General features: G+C 49.6%; 1 long non-coding RNA gene and 1 pseudogene across 2 annotated transcripts in view; both read left to right on the top strand.

Annotated features, from left to right (window-relative positions):
• LOC122547614 (uncharacterized) overlaps positions 1-10,369 on the top strand; it is a 65,738-nt pseudogene extending 55,369 nt beyond the window's left edge. Inside the window, exons 11-14 of the transcript XR_015753584.1 lie at positions 2,754-3,056; positions 4,687-4,824; positions 7,714-7,770; positions 9,664-10,369. The product of XR_015753584.1 is annotated as an uncharacterized LOC122547614 (transcript). The remainder of the gene's footprint in view (positions 1-2,753; positions 3,057-4,686; positions 4,825-7,713; positions 7,771-9,663) is intronic.
• Positions 10,370-25,830: 15,461 nt separating this feature from the next.
• LOC148139355 (uncharacterized) overlaps positions 25,831-26,005 on the top strand; it is a 146,585-nt gene continuing 146,410 nt past the window's right edge. The window contains exon 1 of the long non-coding RNA XR_015753720.1: positions 25,831-25,991. This is a non-coding gene — a long non-coding RNA (uncharacterized LOC148139355). The remainder of the gene's footprint in view (positions 25,992-26,005) is intronic.

Below are 26,005 nucleotides of genomic sequence, written 5' to 3'. Positions count from 1 at the left end.
GGGGGGAGAGGGGTTACTGAGTGACAGTGTGAGGGAGCTGGGTTAACATCAGTAGGGATACAGTCAGTAACACAGGGCGCTGGGGGAGGGAGAGGGGTCACTGAGTGACAGTGTGAGGGAGCTGGATTAACATCAGTAGGGATACAGTCAGTAACACAGGGCACTGGGGAGAGAGGGGTTACTGAGTGACAGTGTGAGGGAGCTGGATTAACATCAGGAGAGTTACAGTCAGTAACACAGGGCGCTGGGGGGGAGAGGGGTTACTGAGTGACAGTGTGAGGGAGCTGGATTAACATCAGTAGAGATACAGTCAGTAACACAGGGCTCTGGGGGGGTGAGGGGTTACTGAGTGACAGTGTGAGGGAGCTGGATTATCATCAGGAGAGTTACAGTCAGTAACACAGGGCGCTGGTGGGGAGAGGGGTTACTGAGTGACAGTGTGAGGGAGCTGGATTAACATCAGTACAGATACAGTCAGTAACACAGGGCCCTGGGGGAGAGAGGGGTTACTGAGTGACAGTGTGAGGGATCTGGGTTAATATCAGTAGGGATACAGTCAGTAACACAGGGCGCTGGGGGGGAGAGGGGTCACTGAGTGACAGTGTGAGGGAGCTGGAGTAACATCAGTACAGATACAGTCAGTAACACAGGGCACTGGGGGGGGAGAGGGGTTACTGAGTGACAGTGTGAGGGAGCTGGATTAACATCAGTAGGGATACAGTCAGTAACACAGGGCCCTGGGGGGGAGAGGGGTCACTGAGTGACAGTGTGAGGGAGCTGGATTAACATCAGTAGGGATACAGTCAATAACACAGGGAACTGGGGGGGGGAGAGGGGTCACTGAGTGACAGTGTGAGGGGGCTGGGTTAATATCAGTACAGATACAGTCAGTAACACAGGGCCCTGGGGGGGAGAGGGGTTACTGAGTGACAGTGTGAGGGAGCTGGATTAACATCAGGAGAGTTACAGTCAGTAACACAGGGCGCTGGGGGGGAGAGGGGTTACTGAGTGACAGTGTGAGGGAGCTGGGTTAACATCAGTAGGGATACAGTCAGTAACACAGGGCGCTGGGGGAGGGAGAGGGGTCACTGAGTGACAGTGTGAGGGAGCTGGATTAACATCAGTAGGGATACAGTCAGTAACACAGGGCACTGGGGGGGGAGAGGGGTCACTGAGTGACAGTGTGAGGGAGCTGGATTAACATCAGGAGAGTTACAGTCAGTAACACAGGGCGCTGGGGGGGAGAGGGGTTACTGAGTGACAGTGTGAGGGAGCTGGGTTAATATCAGTACAGATACAGTTAGTAACACAGGGCGCTGGGGGGAGAGGGGTTACTAAGTGACAGTGTGAGGGAGCTGGATTAACATCAGTAGGGATACAGTCAGTAACACAGGGCCCTGGGGGGGAGAGGGGTCACTGAGTGACAGTGTGAGGGAGCTGGATTAACATCAGTCGGGATACAGTTAGTAACACAGGGCGCTGGGGGGAGAGGGGTTACTGAGTGACAGTGTGAGGGAGCTGGATTAACATCAGTAGGGATACAGTCAGTAACACAGGGCGCAGGGGGGGGAGAGTTGTTACTGAGTGACAGTGTGAGGGAGCTGGATTAACATCAGTCGGGATACAGTCAGTAACACAGGGCGCTGGGGGGGGAGAGGGTTTACTGAGTGACAGTGTGAGGGAGCTGTATTAACATCAGTAGGGATACAGTCAGTAACACAGGGCACTGGGGGGGAGAGGGGTTACTGAGTGACAGTGTGAGGGAGCTGGATTAACATCAGTACAGATACAGTCAGTAACACAGGGCACTGGGGGGGGAGAGGGGTTACTGAGTGACAGTGTGAGGGAGCTGGGTTAACATCAGGAGAGTTACAGTCAGTAACACAGGGCGCTGGGGGGGAGAGGGGTTACTGAGTGACAGTGTGAGGGAGCTGGATTAACATCAGTAGAGTTACAGTCAGTAACACAGGGCGCTGGGGGGGAGAGGGGTTACTGAGTGACAGTGTGAGGGAGCTGGATTAACATCAGTAGGGATACAGTCAGTAACACAGGGCCCTGGGGGGGGAGAGGGGTTACTGAGTGACAGTGTGAGGGAGCTGGGTTAACATCAGGAGAGTTACCGTCAGTAACACAGGGCGCTGGGGGGGAGAGGGGTTACTGAGTGACAGTGTGAGGGAGCTGGATTAACATCAGTACAGATACAGTCAGTAACACAGGGCCCTGGGGGGGTGAGGGGTTACTGAGTGACAGTGTGAGGGAGATGGATTAACATCAGTAGGGATACAGTCAGTAACACAGGGCGCTGGGGGGAGAGGGGTCACTGAGTGACAGTGTGAGGGAGCTGGGTTAACATCAGGAGAGTTACAGTCAGTAACACAGGGCGCTGGGGGGGGGAGAGGGGTTACTGAGGGACAGTGTGAGGGAGCTGGGTTAACATCAGTACAGATACAGTCAGTAACACAGGGCACTGGGGGGGGGGAGAGGGGTTACTGAGGGACAGTGTGAGGGAGCTGGGTTAACATCAGTAGGGATACAGTCAGTAACACAGGGCTCTGGGGGGGGAGAGGGGTTACTGAGGGACAGTGTGAGGGAGCTGGGTTAACATCAGTACAGATACAGTCAGTAACACAGGGCCCTGGGGGGGAGAGGGGTTACTGAGTGACAGTGTGAGGGAGATGGATTAACATCAGTACAGATACAGTCACGAACACAGGGCGCTGTGTATGACACTCAGATATATTTCTCTTGTCTAGCTCCGTACCAGCCTCTGGTGTTATCAGCATCACAAGGGGATGTCCTCGATGTGGGTCTCCCTGTGAATTTGAGCTGCCGTTCCTTTGGGGGATTCCCAGCACCAGTTCTAAACTGGACTGATGACACTGGGAGACCTCTGCCCCTGGATATGGAAGAGACCACCTCTGTGGAAGCTGATCCGATAACGGGGCTGTACAATGTCTCCAGCACCATCCGGTTCATTGCCCCCCTCGGAATGTCGGTCCGCTGTTCCATCTTTAACAGGAGGATTTCGGAGCACCTACATTCCTCAGTGTGGACATGTAAGTGTTTTCATAGAGAGTTTGGTCTTCGCACAGCGGAGAACTGTCGCTCAAAAACACAGGGACCTGAACTCCTTACCACACCATCCGTCCTTTCAGTGCACATACTGGCTCCGGTAGTGAGAGAGTACAAGAGAGCATGGGGTTAGATACAGGGTAAAGTTCCATCTACACTGTCCCCCTATCAAACACTCCCAGGACAGGGACAGCACGGGGTTAGATACAGAGTAAAGCTCCCTCTACACTCTCCCCCATCAAACACTCCCAGGACAGGGACAGCACAGTGTTAGATACAGAGTAAAGCTCCCTCTACACTCTCCACCATCAAACACTCCCAGGACAGGGACAGCACGGTGTTAGATACAGAGTAAAGCTCCCTCTACACTGTCCTCATCAAACACTCCCAGGACAGGGACAGCACAGGGTTAGATACAGAGTAAAGCTCCCTCTACACTGTCCCCCCCATCAAACACTCCCAGGACTGGGACAGCATGGGTTTAGATACAGAGTAAAGCTTTCTCTACACTGTCCCCCATCAAACACTCCCAGGACAGGGACAGCACAGGGTTAGATACAGAGTAAAGCTCCCTCTACACTGTCCTCATCAAACACTCCCAGGACAGGGACAGCACAGGGTTAGATACGGAGTAAAGCTCCCTCTACACTGTCCCCCCCATCAAACACTCCCAGGACAGGGACAGCATGGGTTTAGATACAGAGTAAAGCTTTCTCTACACTGTCCCCCATCAAACACTCCCAGGACAGGGACAGCATGGGGTTACATACAGGGTAAAGCTCCCTCTACACTGTCCCCTTATCAAACACTCCCAGGACAGCTGGCAGCATGGGGTTAGATACAGAGTAAAGCTCCCTCTACACTGGCCCCCAACAAACACTCCCAGGACAGGGACAGCACAGGGTTAGATACAGAGTAAAGCTCCCTCTACACTGTCCCCCCATCAAACACTCCCAGGACAGGGACAGCATGGGGTTAGATATAGAGTAAAGCTTCCTCTACATTATCCCCCATCAAACACTCCCAGGACAGGGGCAGCATGGGGTTAGATACAGAGTAAAGCGCCCTCTACACGGTCCCACATCAAACACTCCCAGGACAGGGACAGCACAGGGTTAGATACAGAGTAAAGCTCTCTCTACACTGTCCCCAATCAAACACTCCCAGGACAGGGACAGCACAGGGTTAGATACAGAGTAAAGCTCTCTCTACACTGTCCCCAATCAAACACTCCCAGGACAGGGACAGCACAGGGTTAGATACAGAGTAAAGCTCTCTCTACACTGGAATGCTGCCAGACTCTGATGGGCCACCATGTGGGTATATGGAGAGAGGTCAGTGTGTGGGGTCTAGGGACTGACATGTTCACTGGTGTATGTGGAGAGGTATGGGGGGGGTGGGGTTGATGTGGGGAGGGTGTGCTGGGTCCTGGGTCAGAACTGTGGAACCCTGGGAGAATGGTATCTCAGCAGCAGCTGGTCACACACAGTGCTGACCTTCCCATTGTGTTGCTGCTATGAAGGAACAGGCACACCGCGTCACGGTGATTGACCACAGGACAGCCACCGTGAGCCGAAAATTTACCCAGAGTGCTTTCTTCCCTCCCTCCAACAGATACCCACACCGACTCCGGTTCACAGTCTGACGCTGGCTACCCTCAGTACCTCATCGCTCTCTCTGTGTCCATCACAGCTGTCGTCTGTGTGGGGCTCATTGCTGCGATCATCTGTTCACACAGAGGACGATACAGAGGTAAGAGCTCCCTTCTGGAATACTGTGTCCAGATCAGGTCACCCTGCGAGAGGAAGGATGGTACTTTCTGCTAAGGGTGCAGAAGAGATTCACCAGGATGTTGCTGGGACTGGAGGGTTGACGTTATCAGGCGAGCCTGGATATGCAGGGGCGACACAGTGCCTCAGTGGTTAGCTCTGCTGCCTCACGGGACCTGGGTTCAATCCCAGCCTCGGCCGACTGTCTGTGTGGAGTTTGCACATTCTCTACGTTTCTCTGTGAGTTTCCTCCGGGTGCACCAGTTTCCTCCCACAGTCCAAAGATGTGCAGGTTAGGGTGGATTGGCCATGCCAAATTACCCATAGTGCCCAGTGGTGTGCAGGTTAGGGTAGATTGGCCATGCTAAATTACCCATAGTGCCCAGGGATGTGCAAGTTAGGGTGGATTGGCCATGCTAAATTGTCCCATAGTGCCCAGGGATGTGTAGGTTAGGGTGGATTGGCCATGCTAAATTGTCCCATAGTGCCCAGGGATGTGTAGGTTAGGGTGGATTGGCCAAGCTAAATTGTCCCATAGTGCCCAGGGATGTGTAGGTTAGGGTGGATTGGCCATGCTAAATTGTCCCATAGTGCCCAGGGATGTGTAGGTTAGGGTGGATTGGCAATGCTAAATTGTCCCATAATGCTCAGGGATGTGCAGGTTAGGGTGGATTGGCCATGCTAAATTACCCATAGTGCCCAGGGATGTGCAGGTTAGGGTGGATTGGCCATGCTAAATTGTCCCATAGTGCCCAGGGATGTGCAGGTTAGGGTGGATTGGCGATGCTAAATTGTCCCATAGTGCCCAGGGATGTGTAGGTTAGGGTGGATTGGCCATGCTAAATTGTCCCATAGTGCCCAGGGATGTGTAGGTTAGGGTGGATTGGCCAAGCTAAATTGTCCCATAGTGCTCAGGGATGTGTAGGTTAGGGTGGATTGGCCAAGCTAAATTGTCCCATAGTGCTCAGGGATGTGCAGGTTAGGAAAGATTGGCCATGCTAAATTGTCCCATAGTGCCCAGGGATGTGCAGGTTAGGGTGGATTGGCCATACTAAATTGTCCCATAGTGTCCAGGGATGTGCAGGTCAGGGTGGATTGGCCATGCTAAATTGTCCCATAGTGCCCAGGGATGTGCAGGTTAGGGTGGATTGGCGATGCTAAATTGTCCCATAGTGCCCAGGGATGTGTAGGTTAGGGTGGATTGGCCATGCTAAATTGTCCCATAGTGCCCAGGGATGTGTAGGTTAGGGTGGATTGGCCAAGCTAAATTGTCCCATAGTGCTCAGGGATGTGTAGGTTAGGGTGGATTGGCCAAGCTAAATTGTCCCATAGTGCTCAGGGATGTGCAGGTTAGGAAAGATTGGCCATGCTAAATTGTCCCATAGTGCCCAGGGATGTGCAGGTTAGGGTGGATTGGCCATACTAAATTGTCCCATAGTGTCCAGGGATGTGCAGGTCAGGGTGGATTGGCCATGCTAAATTGTCCCATAGTGCCCAGGGATGTGCAGGTTAGGGTGGATTGGCCATGCTAAATTGTCCCATAGTGCTCAGGGATGTGTAGGTTAGGGTGGATTGGCCATGCTAAATTGTCCCATAGTGCCCAGGGATGTGTAGGTTAGGGTGGATTGGCCATGCTAAATTGTCCCATAGTGCCCAGGGATGTGCAGGTCAGGGTGGATTGGCCATGCTAAATTGTCCCATAGTGCCCAGGGATGTGCAGGTTAGGGTGGATTGGCCATGCTAAATTGTCCCATAGTGCCCAGGGATGTGCAGGTCAGGGTGGATTGGCCATGCTAAATTGTCCCATAGTGCCCAGGGATGTGCAGGTTAGGGTGGATTGGCCATGCTAAATTGTCCCATAGTGCCCAGGGATGTGTAGGTTAGGGTGGATAGTTCATGCTAAATTGCCCCATAGTGCCCAGGGATGTGCAGGTTAGGGTGGATTGGACATGCTAAATTCTCCCATAATGTTCAAGAAAGTGTAGGTTAGGCTGGATTAGTCAGGGGTAAGTTTAGGATAATAGAGTAGGGGAATGCGTCTGGGTGGATGACTCTTCAGAGGGTCGATGTGGATGTGTTGGTCCGAATGGCCTGTTTCCACACAGTAGGGATTCTATGAGACTGGGGCTGTTTTCCCTGGAGCGTCGGAGGCTGAGGGGTGACCTTACAGAGGTTTATAAACTTATGAGGGACATGGATAGGGTAAATAGGCAAAGTCTTTTCCCTGGGGTGGGGGAGTCCAGAACTAGAGGGGCATAGGTTTAGGGTGAGAGGGGAAAGATATAAAAGAGACCTAAGGGGCAACTTTTTCACACAGAGGGTGGTACGTGTATGGAATGAGCTGCCAGAGGATGTGGTGGAGGCTGGTACAATTACAACATTTAAGAGGCATTTGGATGGGTATATGAATAGGAAGGGTTTGGAGGGATATGGGCCGGGTGCTGGCAGGTGGGACTAGATTGGGTTGGGATATCTGGGTCGGCATGGACGGGTTGGGCCGAAGGGTCTGTTTCCGTGCTGTCACACTCTGACTATGAGACGTCAATCTTGCCCCTCCCCCACCTCCCTACCCAACCCCTCCCCCCCCTTTCAGGTCATGGAGCCATTTCCAGTCTCCAGGTGGAGACCATTTGGCCTGTTGGGTTTTTCCTGATAGCCCCTTCCGTGCCTCCACCCTCTGCCCTGTAGCTTCATATTGTTTAACCTCGGAAGGTACTGAGGCTGGAAATGAACAGCTGACTCCAGAGGGAGGGAGAGGAGGGGAGCCTGGTTGTGGCTGTCTCTCTGGGGTTGAAGGGCCTCGAATGGTCGCTCAGCACCTCCCTCCGTTCTGATTCCTTTCACACTCTCTCTCTCTCTCTCTCACACACAGGTGTGCCCACCACAGACACAGCAGAGAATCCCACCAAAACCGCTCCCTCGATGACAGGTATTCACTCAATCGTTTACCTCCACACCCATCTCCTCTCTCTCTTTATTTTCACATCCCCCTCTCTCTCTCCCCTTCTCTAAAATCCTCTCTCACACTCCCTCTCCTTTGTTCTCCCTCTCTTCAGCATCCTTCCTGTCTTGGACACTCACTCTCTACAATTCCTCTCTCTCTCTCTCTCTTTCACTATCTAATGCTCTCTCTCTCTGTCTCTCTTTCTCTCTCTTTCACTATCTCTCTCTCTCTCTCTCTCCCTGTCTCTCTCTCTCTTTCACTATCTGTCTCTCTTTCACTATCTGTCTCTCTCTCTTTCTCTTTCACTATCTGTCTCTCTCTCTCTCTCTCTTTCTCCTCCATTCCCCGATTCTCCTTCCTGTCTTTTCATTATTCCGACAGACGCTCTCTCTCTTCCCATCTCTCTTTCTCCTCCCCTCTTTATCTTTCCTCCTGTCTGTCTTTCTCCATCACTCTATCCTGACCCATTTACACTGACTGAGCCTGTGTGTGTGTGTGTGTGTGTGTGTGTGTATATATCGTCATGTGGATGGGCTATTTGGCCATGTGGGGCATCGCAGCTGAGCACCAGCCTGTCCTGTCAGCTGCAGCAGTCACTCCTCTGTTTAAATCTCACATCACCCTCCCCTCGCCTAACTCCTTAACCCCCTCCAGCCCCTACACCACTCCATATCTCTGTAACCCCCTCCATCCCCTCCATCCCCTCCCTATCTCTGTAACCCCCTCCAATCCCTATACCTCCTCCCTATCTCTGTAACCGCCTCCAGCCCCTACACCCCCTCCCTAACTCTGTAACCTCCTCCAGCCCCTACACCCCTCCCTATCTCTGTAACCCCCTGCAGCCCATACACCCCCTCCCTATCTCTGTAACCCCCTGCAGCCCCTACACCCCCTCCCTTTCTCTGTAACCCCCTCCAGCCCCTACACCCCCTCCCTATCTCTGTAACCCCCTGCAGCCCCTACACCCCCTCCCTTTCTCTGTAACCCCCTCCAGCCCCTACACCCCCTCCCTATCTCTGTAACCCCCTGCAGCCCCTACACCCCCTCCCTATCTCTGTCACCCCCTCCAGCCCCTACACCACCTCCCTACCTCTGTTACCCTCCTCCAGCCCCTACACCCCCTCCCTATCTCTGTAACCCCCTCCAGCCCCTACAACCCCTCCCTATCTCTGTAACCCCCTGCAGCCCCTACACCCCCTCCCTATCTCTGTAACCTCCTCCAGCCCCTACACCCCCTCCCTATCTCTGTAACCCCCTCCAGTCCCTACACCCCCTCCCTATCTCTGTAACCCCCTCCAGCCCCTACACCCCCTCCCTATCTCTGTAACCCCCTCCAATCCCTACACCCGCCCCTATCTCTGTAATCCCCTCCAATCCCTGCACCCCCTCCCTATCTCTGTAACCCCCTCCAGCCCCTACACCCCCTCCCTGTCTCTGTAACCCCCTCCAATCCCTACACCCCATCCCTATCTCTGTAACCCCCTCCAATCCCTGCACCCCCTCCCTATCTCTGTAACCCCCTCCAATCCCTACACCCCTCACTATCTCTGTAACCCCCTCCAGCCCCTACACCCCCTCCCTATCTCTGTAACCCCCTCCAATCCCTACACCCCATCCCTATCTCTGTAACCCCCTCCAATCCCTACACCCCCTCCCTATCTCTGTAACCCCCTCCAATCCCTACACCCGCCCCTATCTCTGTAATCCCCTTCCAGCCCCCGGACAGCAAGAATGACCAAGTGGTGTGCGATGGTTAAATGGAGAGTGGGACGTGTCTGAGTGAGGGGGTTGGAAGCCTGCAAATCCACTCAAAGCCACCAGGTGGGATGTGCGCGCTGGGTCCGACCATTAACATTGTCCCCCACTCTCGCCTCGCAGAGCTACAGGCCATTTAGAATGGGCGCTGGGAGACCCACCCCACTTTGTTGGGAAGCACGGACTGGAGGTACACCAAGTCAGGAAGAGCAGGTGATGCACCCCGGTGCTGAATAGCAGCTGGACCTGACAAGGAACACAAGCCTCACACCCAGCATCAGAGAACTCTGGAACATCAAAGAAAGAGTTGGGCGTCATGGAATTGCCGGATTAGGCTTGAGGCATTGGGAAGTCAGGAGTGGATGGAGAAGGAACTGAGGGAAGAGACACTTTGCATTTCTGTAGCGACTTTTACCATCCCACAATGCTTCACAGCTAGTTTTTATTCAGAATGAGGCCATCCACTGCCATGGAGAGGATGAGGGGATGTTGATTTGTACACAGCAAGATCCCATGACAAGGCAATGTGACTCTGATCATCTGACATGCTGACATCCAATAAACTCAGGGACACTTTGCTCCACTGATCAAATCTCCAGATCTCTGGGGATTCCCTCGGTGGATTCCCACTGAGGATCTGGAACTGAAAGTTGGAGTGATATTGGGATATGGTCATTGATATGCAAATCTATCTGTGGTTGGCCATTGTAGTCAACAGAAATGTCATACAAGAGTTGACCTAACAATATGTGAATGAAATATACTTTGTAAGTAATATTTGTGCAGTTTTGTAAATGGGAAGAAATGGTGTATAAATATCTGATTTTTTTAACAATTACTTTTTGTGGATTTTTATTACATGCCCCATCAAACACTCCCAGACAGGGACAGCGTGGGGTTAGATACAGAGTAAAGCTCCCTCTACACTGTCCCCCATCAAACACTCCCAGGACAGGGACAGCACGGGGTTAGATACAGAGTAAAGCTCCCTCTACACTGTCCCCCATCAAACACTCCCAGGACAGGGACAGCGTGGGGTTAGATACAGAGTAAAGCTCTCTCTACACTGTCCACCATCAAACACCCCCAGGACAGGGACAGTACGGGGTTAGATACAGAGTAAAGCTCCCTCTACACTGTCCCCCATCAAACACTCCCAGGACAGGGACAGCACGGGATTAGATACAGAGTAAAGCTCTCTCTACACTGTCCCCCATCAAAGTCTCCCAGATAGGTACAGCGTGGGGTTAGATACAGAGTAAAGCTCCCTCTACACTGTCCACCATCAAACACCCCCAGGACAGGGACAGCAAGGGGTTAGATACAGAGTAAAGCTCCCTCTACACTGTCCCCCATCAAACACTCCCAGGACAGGGACAGCACGGGGTTAGATACAGAGTAAAGCTCCCTCTACACTGTCCCCCATCAAACACTCCCAGGACAGGGACAGCATGGGATTAGATACAGAGTAAAGCCTCCTCTACACTGTCCCCATCAAACACTCCCAGGACAGGGGCAGCACAGTGTTAGATACAGAGTAAAGCTCCCTCTACACTGTCCCCATCAAACACTCCCAGGACAGGGACAGCACGGGGTTAGATACAGAGTAAAGCTTCCTCTACACTGTCCCCCCATCAAACGTTCCCAGGACAGGGACAGCACGGGGTTAGATACAGAGTAAAGCTTCCTCTACACTGTCCCCCCATCAAACATTCCCAGGACAGGGTCAGCATGGGGTTAGATACAGAGTAAAGCTCCCTTTTTTTTAGAAGAATACAGCGCAGTACAGGCCCTTTGGCCCTCGATGTTGCGCCGATCTAAGCCCACCTAACCTACACTAGCCCACTATCCTCCATATGCCTATCCAATGCCCGCTTAAATGCCCATAATGAAGGAGAGTCCACCACTGCTACTGGCAGGGCATTCCATGAACTCACGACTCGCTGAGTAAAGAACCTACCCCTAACATCTGTCCTATACCTACCCCCCCTTAATTTAAAGCTATGCCCCCTTGTAATAGCTGACTCCATACGTGGAAAAAAGTTCTCACTGTCGACCCTATCTAAACCCCTAATCATCTTATACACCTCTATCAAGTCACCCCTAAACCTTCTTTTCTCCAATGAAAACAACCCCAAGTGCCTCAGCCTTTCCTCATACGATCTTCCTACCATACCAGGCAACATCCTGGTAAACTTCCTCTGCACCCGTTCCAGTGCCTCCACATCCTTCCTATAGTATGGTGACCAAAACTGCACACAATACTCCAGATGTGGCCGCACCAGAGTCTTATACAACTGCATCATGACCTCAGGACTCCGGAACTCAATTCCTCTACCAATAAAAGCCAGTTTGCCATATGCCTTCTTCACCGCACTATTTACCTGGGTGGCAACTTTCAGAGATCTGTGTACATGGACACCAAGATCTTTCTGCTCATCCACACTACCAAGTATCCGACCATTAGCCCAGTACCCCGTCTTTTTATTACTCTTACCAAAGTGAATCACCTCACACTTAGTTACATTGAACTCCATTTGCCACCTTTCTGCCCAGTTCTGCAGCTTATCTATATCCCGCTGTAACCTGACACATCCTTCCTCACTGTCTACAACTCCTCCGACTTTCGTATCATCCGCAAACTTACTCACCCAACCTTCTAACCCCTCCTCCAGGTCATTTATAAAAATGACAAACAGCAATGGTCCCAAAACAGATCCTTGCGGAACACCGCTAGTGACGGCACTCCAAGATGAACCTTTACCATCAACTACTACCCTCTGTCTTCTTCCAGCCAGCCAATTCCTAATCCAAACCTCCAACTCACCCTCAATGCCACCCTCCCTCTACACTGTCCCCCCATCAAACACTCCCTGGACAGGGACAGCACGGGGTTAGATACAGAGTAAAGCTCCCTCTACACTGTCCCCCATCAAACACTCCCTGGACAGGGACAGCACGGGGTTAGATACAGAGTAAAGCTCTCTCTACACTATCCCCATCAAACACTCCCAGGACAGGGACAGCACGGGGTTAGATACAGAGTAAAGCTCCCTCTACAATATCCCCATCAAACACTCCCAGGACAGGGACAGCACGGGGTTAGATACAGAGTAAAGCTCCCTCTACAATATCCCTCTGCATAGTTTGTGCACGAGGCAGATTGCCAGGTATGAGGTTGCACTGGGCTGTGTCTCTGGGCTCTGTGTTCACTCTCTCTGTGTTCCCTGACTCTGCACTGTTCAATGCTGACAGTGGTCCATCCCTGCTCTATTTACTCTGTGCCCCTTTAGCCTGAGCGAAAAGCCACTGCTCCCCTCTCGCCAACGGTAACTCAGGCGGCTTGGTCTTGGTCACCAGCGGTGAGTTGCCAAGGGAGTGGACGTGTCTCTGCCTGGCACCGCGGTTCACCAGTTTCTGAGTGCCCTGTGTGCCAGCGGGGTAGGTGGCAATGACACCGAAACATGGCTTCCATCACACGGCCATGTCTCAAAGTCAAAGACCTCACTGCAACCCACCCTTCATTCGGCGGAGGTGGGGGGTGCCTCAGAACGGTCAGTCAAGGGGAACATGCGACATCCTGCTGCAGTACAGGCAGTCGCCCACCTGGGGGCAGTCAGGTCTGGAAGTTGGAGAGAGTGACTGTACCTTCCCCAGTACGGGGTGGGCGTGCGTCACAGTCAGCTCCATTTGATTACCTTTTATTTCTTTGTGTGTGATTTCTTTTTGTTATTTGTGTGTTACTGTGTGGGGTGGCACGGTGGCTCAGTGGTTAGCACTGCTGCCTCCCAGCGCTAGGGTCTCAGGTTCGATTCTAGCCTCGGGCGACTGTCTGTGCGGAGTTTGCACATTCTCCCCGTGTCTGTATGGGTTTGCTCTGGCTTTTTCCCACCGTCCAAAGATGTGCCGGTCAGGGTGAATTGGCCATGCTAAATTGCTGCATCAGTCAGAGGGAAATGGGTCTGGGTGGGTTACTCTTCAGAGGGTCGGTGTGGACTGGTTGGGCTGAAAGGGCCTGTTTCCACACTGTAGGGAATCTAATCTAAGCTGTACAAACAGATTCAAGAACAGTTTCTTCCCTAGTGTTATCAGACTGATGAATGGCCCTCTCATACATTAGGGTCAATCTTTCTCTAGCACCCTCTCTGCAGCTGTGACTATGAGATTCTGAATTCTCTGGTGTTTCCCTGAGGCACTTAACTAAGGGATGATTTGTCTGGTCAGCTAACGAGCCAATACTTTTCACTGTATATTGGTACACTTGACAATAATACATCAACTCAAAACCAAAGATGCTGGGAAATGGAGGAAACTAAGGGACAACGGTATTGGGGAGCATGGATACAGAGGGGACAGAGATTGTGAATGTTTCACAGCTTTCATCGATAGACACAGGTGAGGTGCCGGAAGACTGGAGGTTGGCAAACGTGGTGCCACTCTTAAAGAAGGGTGGTGAGGATTCTGGGTAATCCAAAATAGAGGACGGGAAAAATTCCTGGCTGTAAGAGCTGCTCCTTTTTTTTTTGAGGTATGGTAGGATGTTGGAGGTGATTTCCTTGAATTCCAGGAGTAGGAATTCCTGTTTTATAAGCTGTTGCATTGTTTTGGAACTTTGAGGAAAAAAAGGCAAAACAACAGCAGTTTAAAAGGGAGGAGAGCAGACAAAGGAAGCACGTGGTGAGGACAGTGCAAGAGAGAGAGGGAGAGAGAGAGAGAGTCTGCACAGTTACCGCCTTTGCTGTCTGAATTCGTATATCGCTGGACATCGAAGTGCATCTGGGAAAATTAACAAACAGTGAAACTCACAACTAATCTTGGAGGAACTGTTGGGCGAAGTTCACAGCACAGAATCAGATAAGTTAATTGTTGTTTTAAGTCTGTCCAAGAGAAAGGCTGCAGTAGTGGGTACAGTGGATTCTCTCTTGATTATATGTTTTTTGGAGATAAGTCTCTTGATTAAACTCAAAATATAAGCCATAGCTATTAATTTAACCTGGGGCAGTGTTTGTAGAGGAATAAGACGGTGTTATTTTCTGGGTCTGTAGATTGTGAAGGAGCAAAAATGAGATGTACTTCTTGTCAGACGTGGGAGAGTTTAAGGGTTACTGCGGATTATATCTGCCATAAATGCTGTTGGATGCAAATATTATCAGATCGAGTGGATCGGTTGGAGAGACTGACAGAAGCGATGAGGAATTTGCAACAGCAACAGTATGTGATGGACGGCAGTTATAGGAAGGGGGGCAAGTCTCAGATACAGTCACATAGATGGGTTAACTCCAGGAAGGGTGAGAGAGGTCGGCACCTAGGGCAGGAGTCTTTTGTGGATATACCCATTTCAATCAGGTATGCTGTTTTGGAAAATGTAGGGGGTGATGGATTCTCAGGGGAACGTAGCACAAACAGCCAAGTTTCTGGTATTGAGACTGGCTCTAATGCAATGAGGGGTACATCGGCTTCCAAGAGATCAATTGTATTAGGGGATTCTGTAGTCAGAAATACAGACAGATGTTTCTGTGGCCAGCAGAGAAAAAGCAGAATGGTGTGTTGTTTCCCTGGTGCCAGGATCAAGGATGTCTCAGAGAGGGTGCAGAATGTTCTCACGGGGGAGAGGGGCCAACAAGAGGTCATTGTCCATATGAGAACCAACAACATTGGGAGGGAAAAGGTTGAGATTCTGAAGGGAGATTACAGAGAGTTCGGCAGAAATTTAAAAAGGAGGTCCTCAAGGGTAGTAATATCTGGATTACTCCCAGTGCTATGGGCTAGTGAGGGCAGGAATAGGAGGATAGAGCAGATGAATGCATGGCTGAGGAGCTGGTGTATGGGAGAAAGATTCACATTTTTGGATCATTGGAATCTATTTTGGGGTAGAAGTGACCTGTACAAGAAGGACGGATTGCACCTAAATTGGAAGGGGACTAATATACTGGCAGGGAGATTTGCTAGAACTGTTTGGGAGGATTTAAACTAGTAAGGTGGGGGGTTGGGACCCAGGGAGATAGTGAGGAAAGAGATCGATCTGAGACAGGTACAGCTGAGAACAGAAGTGAGTCAAACAGTCAGGGCAGGCCGGGACAAGGTAGGACTAATAAATTAAACTGCATTTATTTCAATGCAAGGGGCCTAACAGGGAAGGCAGATGAACTCAGGGCATGATTAGGAACATGGGATTGGGATATCATAGCAATTACGGAAACATGGCTCACGGATGGGCAGGACTGGCAGCTTAATGTTCCAGGATACAAATGCTACAGGAAGGATAGAAAGGGAGGCAAGAGAGGAGGGGGAGTGGCATTTTTGATAAGGGATAGCATTACAGCTGTGCTGAGGGAGGATATTCCCGGAAATACATCCAGGGAAGTTATTTGGGTGGAACTGAGAAATAAGAAAGGGATGATCACATTATTGGGATTGTATTATAGACCCCCCAATAGTCAGAGGGAAATTGAGAAACAAACTTGTAAGAAGATCTCAGCTATCTGTAAGAATAATAGGGTAGTTATGGAAGGGGATTTTAACTTTCCAAACATCGACTGGGACTGCCATAGTGTTAAAGGTTTAGATGGAGAGGAATTTCTTAAGTGTATACTAGACAACTTTCTGATTCAGTATGTGGATGTACCTCCTAGAGAAGGTGCAAAACTTGACCTACTCTTGGGAAATAAGGCAGGGCAGGTGACTGAGGTGTCAGTGGGGGAGCACTTTGGGGCCAGCAACCATAATTCTGTTAGTTTTAAAATAATGATGGAAAAGGATAGACCAGATCTAAAAGTTGAAGTTCTAAATTGGAGAAAGGCCAATTTTGACGGTATCAGGCAAGAACTTTCTAAAGCTGATTGGAGGCAGATGTTCGCAGGTAAAGGGACGGCTGGAAAATGGAAAGCCTTCAGAAATGAGATAACAAGAATCCAGAGAAAGTATATTCCTGTCAGGGTGAAAGGGAAGGCTGGTAGGTATAGGGAATGCTGGATGACTAAAGGAATTGAGGGTTTGGTTAAGAAAAAGAAGGAAGCATATGTCAGGTATAGACAGGATAGATCGAGTGAATCCTTAGAAGAGTATAAAGGAAGTAAGAGTATACTTAAGAGGGAAATCAGGAGGGCAAAAAGGGGACATGAGATAGCTTTGGCAAATAGAATTAAGGAGAATCCAAAGGGTTTTTACAAATATATTAAGGACAAAAGGGTAACTAGGGAGAGAATAGGGCCCCTCAAAGATCAGCAAGGCAGCCTTTGTGTGGAGCCACAGAAAATGGGGAAGATACCAAATGAATATTTTGCATCAGTATTTACTGTGGAAAAGGATATGGAAGATACAGACTGTAGGGAAATAGATGGTGACATCTTGCAAAATGTCCAGATTACAAAGGAGGAAGTGCTGGATGTCTTGAAACGGTTAAAGGTGGATAAATCCCCAGGACCTGATCAGGTGTACTCTAGAACTCTGTGGGAAGCTAGAGAAGTGATTGCTGGGCCTCTTGCTGAGATATTTGTATCATCGATAGTCACAGATGAGGTGCCGGAAGACTGGAGGTTGGCAAACGTGGTGCCACTGTTTAAGAAGGGTGGTAAAGACAAGCCAGGGAACTATAGACTGGTGAGCCTGACCTCGGTGGTGGGCAAGTTGTTGGAGGGAATCCTGAGGGACAGGACGTACATGTATTTGGAAAGGCAAGGACTGACTCGGGACAGTCAACATGGCTTTGTGCGTGGGAAATCATGTCTCACAAACTTGATTGAGTTTTTTGAAGAAGTAACAAAGAGGATTGATGAGGGCAGAGCAGTAGATGTGATCTATATGGACTTCAGTAAGGCGTTTGACAAGGTTCCCCATGGGAGACTGATTAGCAAGGTTAGATCTCATGGAATACAGGGAGAACTAGCCATTTGGATACAGAACTGGCTCAAAGGTAGAAGACAGAGGGTGGTGGTGGAGGGTTGTTTTTCAGACTGGAGGCCTGTGACCAGTGGAGTGCCACAAGGATCGGTGCTGGGTCCTCAATTTTTGTCCTTTACATAAATGATTTGGATGCGAGCATAACAGGTACAGTTAGTAAGTTTGCAGATGAGACCAAAATTGCGGGTGTAGTGGACAGCGAAGAGGGTTACCTCAGATTACAACAGGATCTGGACCAGATGGGCCAATGGGCTGAGAAGTGGCAGATGGAGTTTAATTCAGATAAATGTGAGGTGCTGCATTTTGGGAAAGCAAATCTTAGCAGGACTTATACACTTAATGGTAAGGTCCTAGGGAGTGGTGCTGAACAAAGAGACCTTGGAGTGCAGGTTCATAGCTCCTTGAAAGTGGAGTCGTAGGTAGATAGGATAGTGAAGAAGGTGTTTGGTATGCTTTCCTTTATCAGTCAGAGTATTGAGTACAGCAGTTGGGAGGTCATGTTGTGACTGTACAGGACATTGGTTAGGCCACTGTTGGAATATTGCGTGCAATTCTGGTCTCCTTCCTATCGGAAAGATGTTGTGAAACTTGAAAGGGTTCAGAAAAGATTTACAAGGATGTTGCCAGGGTTGGAGGATCTGAGCTACAGGGAGAGGCTGAACAGTCTGGGGCTGTTTTCCCTGGAGCGTCGGAGGCTGAGGGGTGACCTTATAGAGGTTTACAAAATCATGAGGGGCATGGACAATGTCTTTTCCCTGGGGTGGGGGAGTCCAGAACTAGAGGGCATAGGTTTAGGGTGAGAGGGGAAAGATATAAAAGGGACCTAAGGGGCAACGTTTTCACGCAGAGGGTGGTACGTGTATGGAATGAGCTGCCAGAGGAAGTGGTGGAGGCTGGTACAATTGCAACATTTAAGAGGCATTTGGATGGGTATATGAATAGGAAGGGTTTGGAGGGATATGGGCCGGGTGCTGGCAGGTGGGACTAGATTGGGTTGGGATATCTGGTCGGCATGGACAGGTTGGACAGAAGGGTCTATTTCCATGCTGTACATCTCAATGACTCTATGGTGTATAGTTCCCTGGCTTGTCCTTAGAGTCGGAAATGTGTTGCTGGAAAAGCGCAGCAGGAAGAAGGGCTTATGCCCGAAACGTCGATTCTCCTGTTCCCTGGATGCTGCCTGACCTGCTGCGCTTTTCCAGCAACATATTTCCAGCTCTGATCTCCAGCATCTGCAGACCTCACTTTGTCCTTAGAGTCAGTGAGCTTGACCTCGGTGCTGGGCAAGTTGTTGGAGGGAATCCTGAGGGACAGGATATACATGTATTTGGAAAGGCAAGGACTGATTAGGAATAGTCACCATGGCTTTGTGTGCAGGAAATCATGTCTCACAAACTTGATTGAGTTTTTTGAAGAAGTAACAAAGATGATTGATGAGGGCAGAGGAGGAGATGTGATCTATATGGACTTCGGTGAGGTGCTTGACAAGATTCCCCATGGGAGACTGATTAGCAAGGTTAGATCTCATGGAATACCGGGAGAACTAGCCATTTGGATACAGAACTGGCTCAAATGTAGAAGACAGAGGGTGGTGGTGAAGGGTTGTTTTTCAGACTGGAGGCCTGTGACCAGTGGAGTGCCACAAGGATCGGTGCTGGGTCCTCTACTTTTCATCATTTATATAAATGATTTGGATGTGCACATGGGAGATACAGTTAGTAAGTTTGCAGATGACACTAAAATTGGAGGTGCAGTGGACAGCGAAGAGGACAGATTACAACAGGATCTGGACCAGATGGGCCAATGGGCTGAGAAGTGGCAGATGGAGTTTAATTCAGATAAATGCGAGGTGCTGCATTTTGGGAAAGCAAATCTCAGTAGGACTTATGCACGTAATGGTAAGGTCCTAGGGAGTGTTGCTGAACAAAGAGACCTTGGAGTGCAGGTTCATAGCTCCTTGTTTACCTGCGTGTCCATTTTCACAGAGCTAAGTTGTGTATGAATCCAACACCAGAACGATCCCCTGGCTGAACCTTCAATGAACAACAGTACATAACAATGGAACTCTGGGCACTTACAGGGACAGGTACTGTTGGTGAAATCCCAGTCAGATTCCACCATTACTCAGGAGGTAGCCATTTTGGGTTGTGAGACTTAACTTGCTTCCTTGAGCCGGTCTTATTTTGTTTACTACATGTTGAAATCATTGCTTCAGTATTGGATTGTCTGTGATTCACTCAAAATAGGGAGTATAGAGGTGAGGACTTGATATAGAGTCATAGAGATGTACAGCACAGAAACAGACCCTTCGGTCCAACCCGTCCATGCTGACCCAGATATCCCAACCCAATCTAGTCCCACCTGCCAGCACCCGGCCCATATCCCTCCAAACCCTTCCTACTTTTGCAAGGTTTGTGAAGGTTTGTAGCTCAGGTTGAGATTTAGGGTGTAGGTTTGCTCGCTGAGCTGTAGGTTTGATATCCAGATGTTTCATTACCTGGCTAGGTAACATCATCAGTGGCGACCTCCAAGTGAAGCGAAGCTGTTGTCTCCTGCTTTCTATTTATATGTTTGTCCTGGATGGGGTTCCTGGGGTTTGTGGTGATGTCATTTCCTGTTTGTTTTCTGAGAGGTTGATAGATGGCATCTAGATCTATGTGATTGTTTATGGCGTTGTGGTTGGAGTGCCAGGCCTCTAGGGATTCTCTGGCATGTCTTTGCTTAGCCTGTCCCAGGATAGATGTGTTGTCCCAGTCGAAATGGTGGGTTTTTTTCATCCGTGTGTAGGGCTACGAGGGAGAGAGGGTCATGTCTTTTTGTGGCTAGCTGGTGTTCGTGTATCCTGGTGGCTAACTTTCTTCCTGTTTGTCCTACGTAGTGTTTGTGGCAGTCCTTGCATGGAATTTTTGTTGACGACCATGGGTTGTACTGGGTCTTTTAAGTTTGTTAGTTTTTGTTTGAGAGTGTTGGTGGGTTTGTGTGCTACTAGGATTCTGAGGGGTCTTAGTAGTCTGGCAGTCATTTCTGAAACCTCTTTGATGTATGGCAAGGTGGTTAGGGTTTCTGGCTATGTTTGGTCTGCTTGTCGTGGTTTGTTCTTGAGGAATCTGCGCACTGTATTATTTGAGTATCCGTTCTTATTGAACACGTTGTATAGGTGGTTCTCCTCTGTTTTCCGAAGTTCATCTGTGCTGCAATCTAGGACTACGTAGGACAACCAGGAAGAAAGTTTGCCACCAGGATACACGAACACCAGCTAGCCACAAAAAGACACGACCCCCTCTCCCTCGTAGCCCTACACACGGATGAAAAAAACCACCATTTTGACTGGGACAACACATCTATCCTGGAACAGGCTAAGCTAAGACATGCCAGAGAATTCCTAGAGGCCTGGCACTCCAACCACAATGCCATAAACAAACACATAGATCTAGACGCCAACTATCAACCCCTCAGAAAATGACCAGGAAATGACATCACCACAAACCCCAGGAACCCCATCCAGGAGAAAGATATAAATAGAAAGCAGGAGACAACAGCTTCGCTTCACTTGGAGGTCGCCACTGATGATGTTACCTAGCCAGGTAATGAAACGTCTGGATATCAAACCTACAGCTCAGCGAGCAAACCTACACCCTAAATCCTTCCTATTCATATACCCATCCAAATGCCTTTTAAATGTTGTAATTGTACCATCCTCCACCACATCCTCTGGCAGCTCATTCCATACACGTACCACCCTCTGTGTGAAAAAGTTGCCCCTTAGGTCTCTTTTATATCTTTCTCCTCTCACCCTAAACCTATGTCCCTCTAGTTCTGGACTCCCCCACCCCAGGGAAAAGACTTTGTCTATTCACCCTAACCATGCCCCTCATGATTTTATAAACCTCTATAAGGTCACCCCTCAGCCTCCGACGCTCCAGGGAAAACAGCCCCAGCCTGTTCAGCCTCTCCCTGTAGCTCAGATCCTCCAACCCTGGCAACATCTTTGTAAATCTTTTCTGAACCCTTTCAAGTTTCACAGCATCCTTCCGATAGGATATGGTGGAGGTTCCTGGGGTTTGGGGATGTAGATTGACGGTATGGATTGGCAAGTCGTGGGTGGTCACAGTGAGTTGGACAGTGGGGGTGGAATGAATTAGTGGATTGCTGTTAAAATCCAGCCAATGGGCACGTGAGACTCAGAGCTACACCTGGCTGTGAGACTTGACACACTGACGCTGGATTGGCCTGTGATCTGTAGAGAGGAGAGAAGGCTATCCACGGCTGGAGAGTGGTGTGGAATTCTCTGCTACAGAAAACGTGGAATATTTTCAAAAAGGAGATAGAGATGGATCTTGGGGCTAAATGGTGTAGGGGAGAGAAGACAGGAATAGGCGGCTGGGTTGGTTGATGTGCTTGGCTCAGTGGTTAGCACTGCTGTGTCACGGTGCCTGACATCTTTGTTGGGCAAGTTGTTGGAGGGAATCCTGAGGGACAGGACGTACATGTATTTGGAAAGGCAAGGACTTATTCGGGACAGTCAACATGGCTTTGTGCGTGGGAAATCATGTCTCACAAACTTGATTGAGTTTTTTGAAGAAGTAACAAAGAGGATTGATGAGGGCAGAGCAGTAGATGTGATCTATATGGACTTCAGTAAGGCGTTTGACAGGTTCCCCATGGGAGACTGATTAGCAAGGTTAGATCTCATGGAATACAGGGAGAACTAGCCATTTGGATACAGAACTGGCTCAAAGGTAGAAGACAGAGGCTGGTGGTGAAGGGTTGTTTTTCAGACTGGAGGCCTGTGACCAGTGGAGTGCCACAAGGATTGGTGCTGGGCCCTCTACATTTCATCATTTATATAAATGATTTGGATGCGAGCATAAGAGGTACAGTTCATAAGATTGAAGATGACCCCAAAATTGGAGGTGTAGTGGACAATGAAGAGGGTTACCTCAGATTACAACAGGATCTGGACCAGATGGGCCAATGGGCTGAGAAGTGGCAGATGGAGTTTAATTCAGATAAATGCGAGGTACTGCATTTGGAGAAAGCAAATCTTAGCATGACTTATACACTTAATGGTAAGGTCCTGGGGAGTGTTACTGAACAAAGAGACCTTGGAGTGCAGGTTCATAGCTCCTTGAAAGTGGAGTTGCAGGTAGATAGGATAGTGAAGAAAGCGTTTGGCATGCTTTCCTTTATTGGTCAGAGTATTGAGGACAGGAGTTGGGAGGTCATGTTGCGGCTGTACAGGACATTGGTTAGGCCACTGTTGGAATATTGCATGCAATTCTGGTCTCCTTCCTATAGGAAGGATGTTGTTAAACTTGAAAGGGCTCAGAAAAGATTTACAAGGATGTTGCCAGGGTTGGAGGATTTGAGCTACAGGGAGAGGCTGAACAGTCTGGGGCTGTTTTCCCTGGAGCGTCGGAGGCTGAGGGGTGACCTTATAGAGGTTTATAAAATCATGAGGGGCATGGATAGGATAAATAGACAATGTCTTTTCTCTGGGGTGGGGGAGTCCAGAACTAGAGGGCATGGGTTTAGGGTGAAAGGGGAAAGATATAAAAGAGACCTAAGGGGCAACATTTTCACACAGAGGGTGGTACGTGTATGGAATGAGCTGCCAGAGGAAGTGGTGGAGGCTGGTACAATTGCAACATTTAAGAGGCATTTGGATGGGTATATGAATAAGAAGGGTTTGGAGGGATATGGGCCGGGTGCTGGCAGGTGGGACTAGATTGGGTTGGGATATCTGGTTGGCATGGACGGGTTGGACCGAAGGGTCTGTTTCCGTGCTATACATCTCTATGACTCTATGACCTGGGTTCGATCCCATCCTTTGGCGACTGTCTGTGTGGGATTGGCATGTTCTCCCTGTGAGTTTCCTTTGGGTGTTCTGGTTTAGAACAAAGAACATAGAACATAGAACATAGATCATAGAACATAGAACATAGAACAGTACAGCACAGAACAGGCCCTTCAGCCCACGATGTTGTGCCGACCATTGATCTTCATGTATGCACCCTCAAATTTCTGTGACCATCTGCATGTCCAGGAGTCTCTTAAATGTCCCCAATGACCTTGCTTCCACAACTGCTGCTGGCAACGCCTTCCATGCTCTCACAACTCTCTGTGTAAAGAACCCGCCTCTGACATCCCCTCTATACTTTCCTCCAACCAGCTTAAACTATGACCCCTCGTGTTAGCCATTTCTGCCCTGGGAAATAGTCTCTGGCTATCGACTCTGTCTATGCCTCTCATTACCTTGTACATCTCAATTAGGTCCCCTCTCCTCCTCCTTTTCTCCAATGAAAAAAGTCTGAGCTCAGTCAACCTCTCCTCATAAGATAAGCCCTCCAGTCCAGGCAGCATCCTGATAAACCTCCTCTGAACCCTCTCCAAAGTATCCACATCTTTCCTATAATAGGGCGACCAGAACTGGACGCTGCATTCCAAGTGCAGTCTAACCAAAGTTTTATAGAGCTGCAACAAGGTCTCACGGCTCTTAAACTCAATCCCCCTGTTAATGAAAGCCAAAACACCATATGCTTTCTTAACAACCCTGTCCACTTGGGTGGCCATTTTAAGGGATCTATGTACCTGCACACCAAGATCCCTCTGTTCCTCCACACTACCAAGAATCCTATCCTTAATCCTGTACTCAGCTTTCAAATTCGACCTTCCAAAATGCATCACTTCACATTTATCCAGGTTGAACTCCATCTGCCACCTCTCAGCCCATCTCAGCATCCTGTCAATGTCCCGCTGCAGCCTACAACAGCCCTCTATACTGTCAACGACACCTCCAACCTTTGTGTCATTTGCAAACTTGCTGACCCATCCTTCAATTCCCTCATCCAAGTCATTAATAAAAATTACAAACAGAGGCCCAAGGACAGAGCCCTGTGGAACACCACTCACCACAGACTTCCAGGCAGAATATTTTCCTTCTACTACCACTCACTGTCTTCTGTTGACCAGCCAATTCTGTATCCAGACAGCTAAGTTCCCCTGTATCCCATTCCTCCTGACCTTCTGAATGAGCCTACCATGGGGAACCTTATCAAGTGCCTTGCTGAAGTCCATATACACCACATCCACAGCTCGACCCTCATCAACTTGTCTAGTAACATCCTCAAAGAAATCGATAAGGTTTGTGAGGCATGACCTGCCCCTCACAAAGCCATGTTGACTGCATTTAATAAAGCCATGCTCTTCCAGATGGTCATAAATCCTATCCCTCAGAATCCTTTCTAACACCTTACAGATGTGAGACTTACTGATCTGTAATTGCTGGGGATTTCCCTATTTCCTTTCTTGAAGAGAGGAATTACATTTGCCTCTCTCCAGTCCTCAGGTACGACTCCAGTGGAGAGCGAGGATGCAAAGATCTTCACAAGCGGTGAAGCAATCGCATTTCTCGTTTCCCAAAACAGCCGAGGACAAATCTGGTCAGGGCCTGGTGACTTGTCAATCTTAATGTGTCCTCACATGGTCTACTGAAGTGAGGTTAGGGTGGTTTACGTTACCCCGTAAGTGTCCAGGAAAGTACAGTTTAGTTCACAGTAAACCTGGGGTGACGGGGAATAGGCTCCGTCTGGGTGGAATACTGGTCGGAACGCAGACTCCTTTCACACTATTGGAATTCTGTGCAATCAGCCGCTGACTGGGATGGCCGGGAAGGGAGCGTTTGAGACATGGGAACAGGCTGGATAGGCTGGGACTTTTTTTTCCCTGGAATGTAATAGGTTGGGGGAGGGTGACCCTATAGCAGCTTATAAAGTCATGAGGAGCATAGAGAAAGTGAACAGGCAGCTGTCTTTTCCCTGAAATAGGTGGGGGCCGCGTTGGGATACGGGATTTCGAGACTGGGGGAGGGGGGATGTTTTAAGGTGAGACAAGAGCGTTTTAAATCAGACATGAGGGGCAATTCTTTTGACAGAGAGGGTGGTCCGTGTGTGGAATGAGCTTCCTGAGGAAGTGGGGGTTGTTACAACGTTTAAGAGACATTTGGATAAGGACATGAACAGGAAAGGGTTGGAGGGAGATAGAGCAGGCAGATGGGACTAGTTTAGTTTGGGATTAGAGTTGGCAAGGACTGATCAGGCCGTAGGGTCTATTTCCACACTGTAGGACTCCATGAATGGCACAGCTGATTGGCCCTAGTCCTGTTGCTATGGAGATGGGGGGCAGGAAGGAGGCTGTTAGCCCACGACCTTCACCCTCGCCTCCAAGTTCCCTCTGGTGACTCCCAGACCCCGTTCTGGACGAGCTGGGGTAAGAGGTGGGTGAGGGTTGGACGCACAGGGAGCAGTTCTGCTGCAGCTCTGATGAGAACAGGAAGTTGATGATGCAGCAGGAAGCAGCCAGCCCTCAGTCGGTGGGGAACAGGTCTACCTCTGATGGTTCATCTTTTTGTTTTGGGTTGGGACTTCCTGCAGATCTGAGGCGACGGGTTTTTTTGCCCCACCATCGTGCCACAGATCTGGAAACGGTGTGAGGGCCGGTCGCGACTCAGAGGACCTGGTTGTCGCTTCTCTCAAACAAAGGTGGCGAGTGAGGTAGGTGGCACTAA

Source organism: Chiloscyllium plagiosum, unplaced genomic scaffold (assembly GCF_037043375.1).
Source record: "Chiloscyllium plagiosum isolate Xiang-an unplaced genomic scaffold, Cpla_swu_hap1 HiC_scaffold_38, whole genome shotgun sequence".
NCBI classification, from domain to species: Eukaryota; Metazoa; Chordata; class Chondrichthyes; order Orectolobiformes; family Hemiscylliidae; genus Chiloscyllium; species Chiloscyllium plagiosum.
The sequence above is the reverse complement of the archived record's forward strand: the minus strand, read 5'-3'. Positions and strand labels throughout refer to the sequence as shown.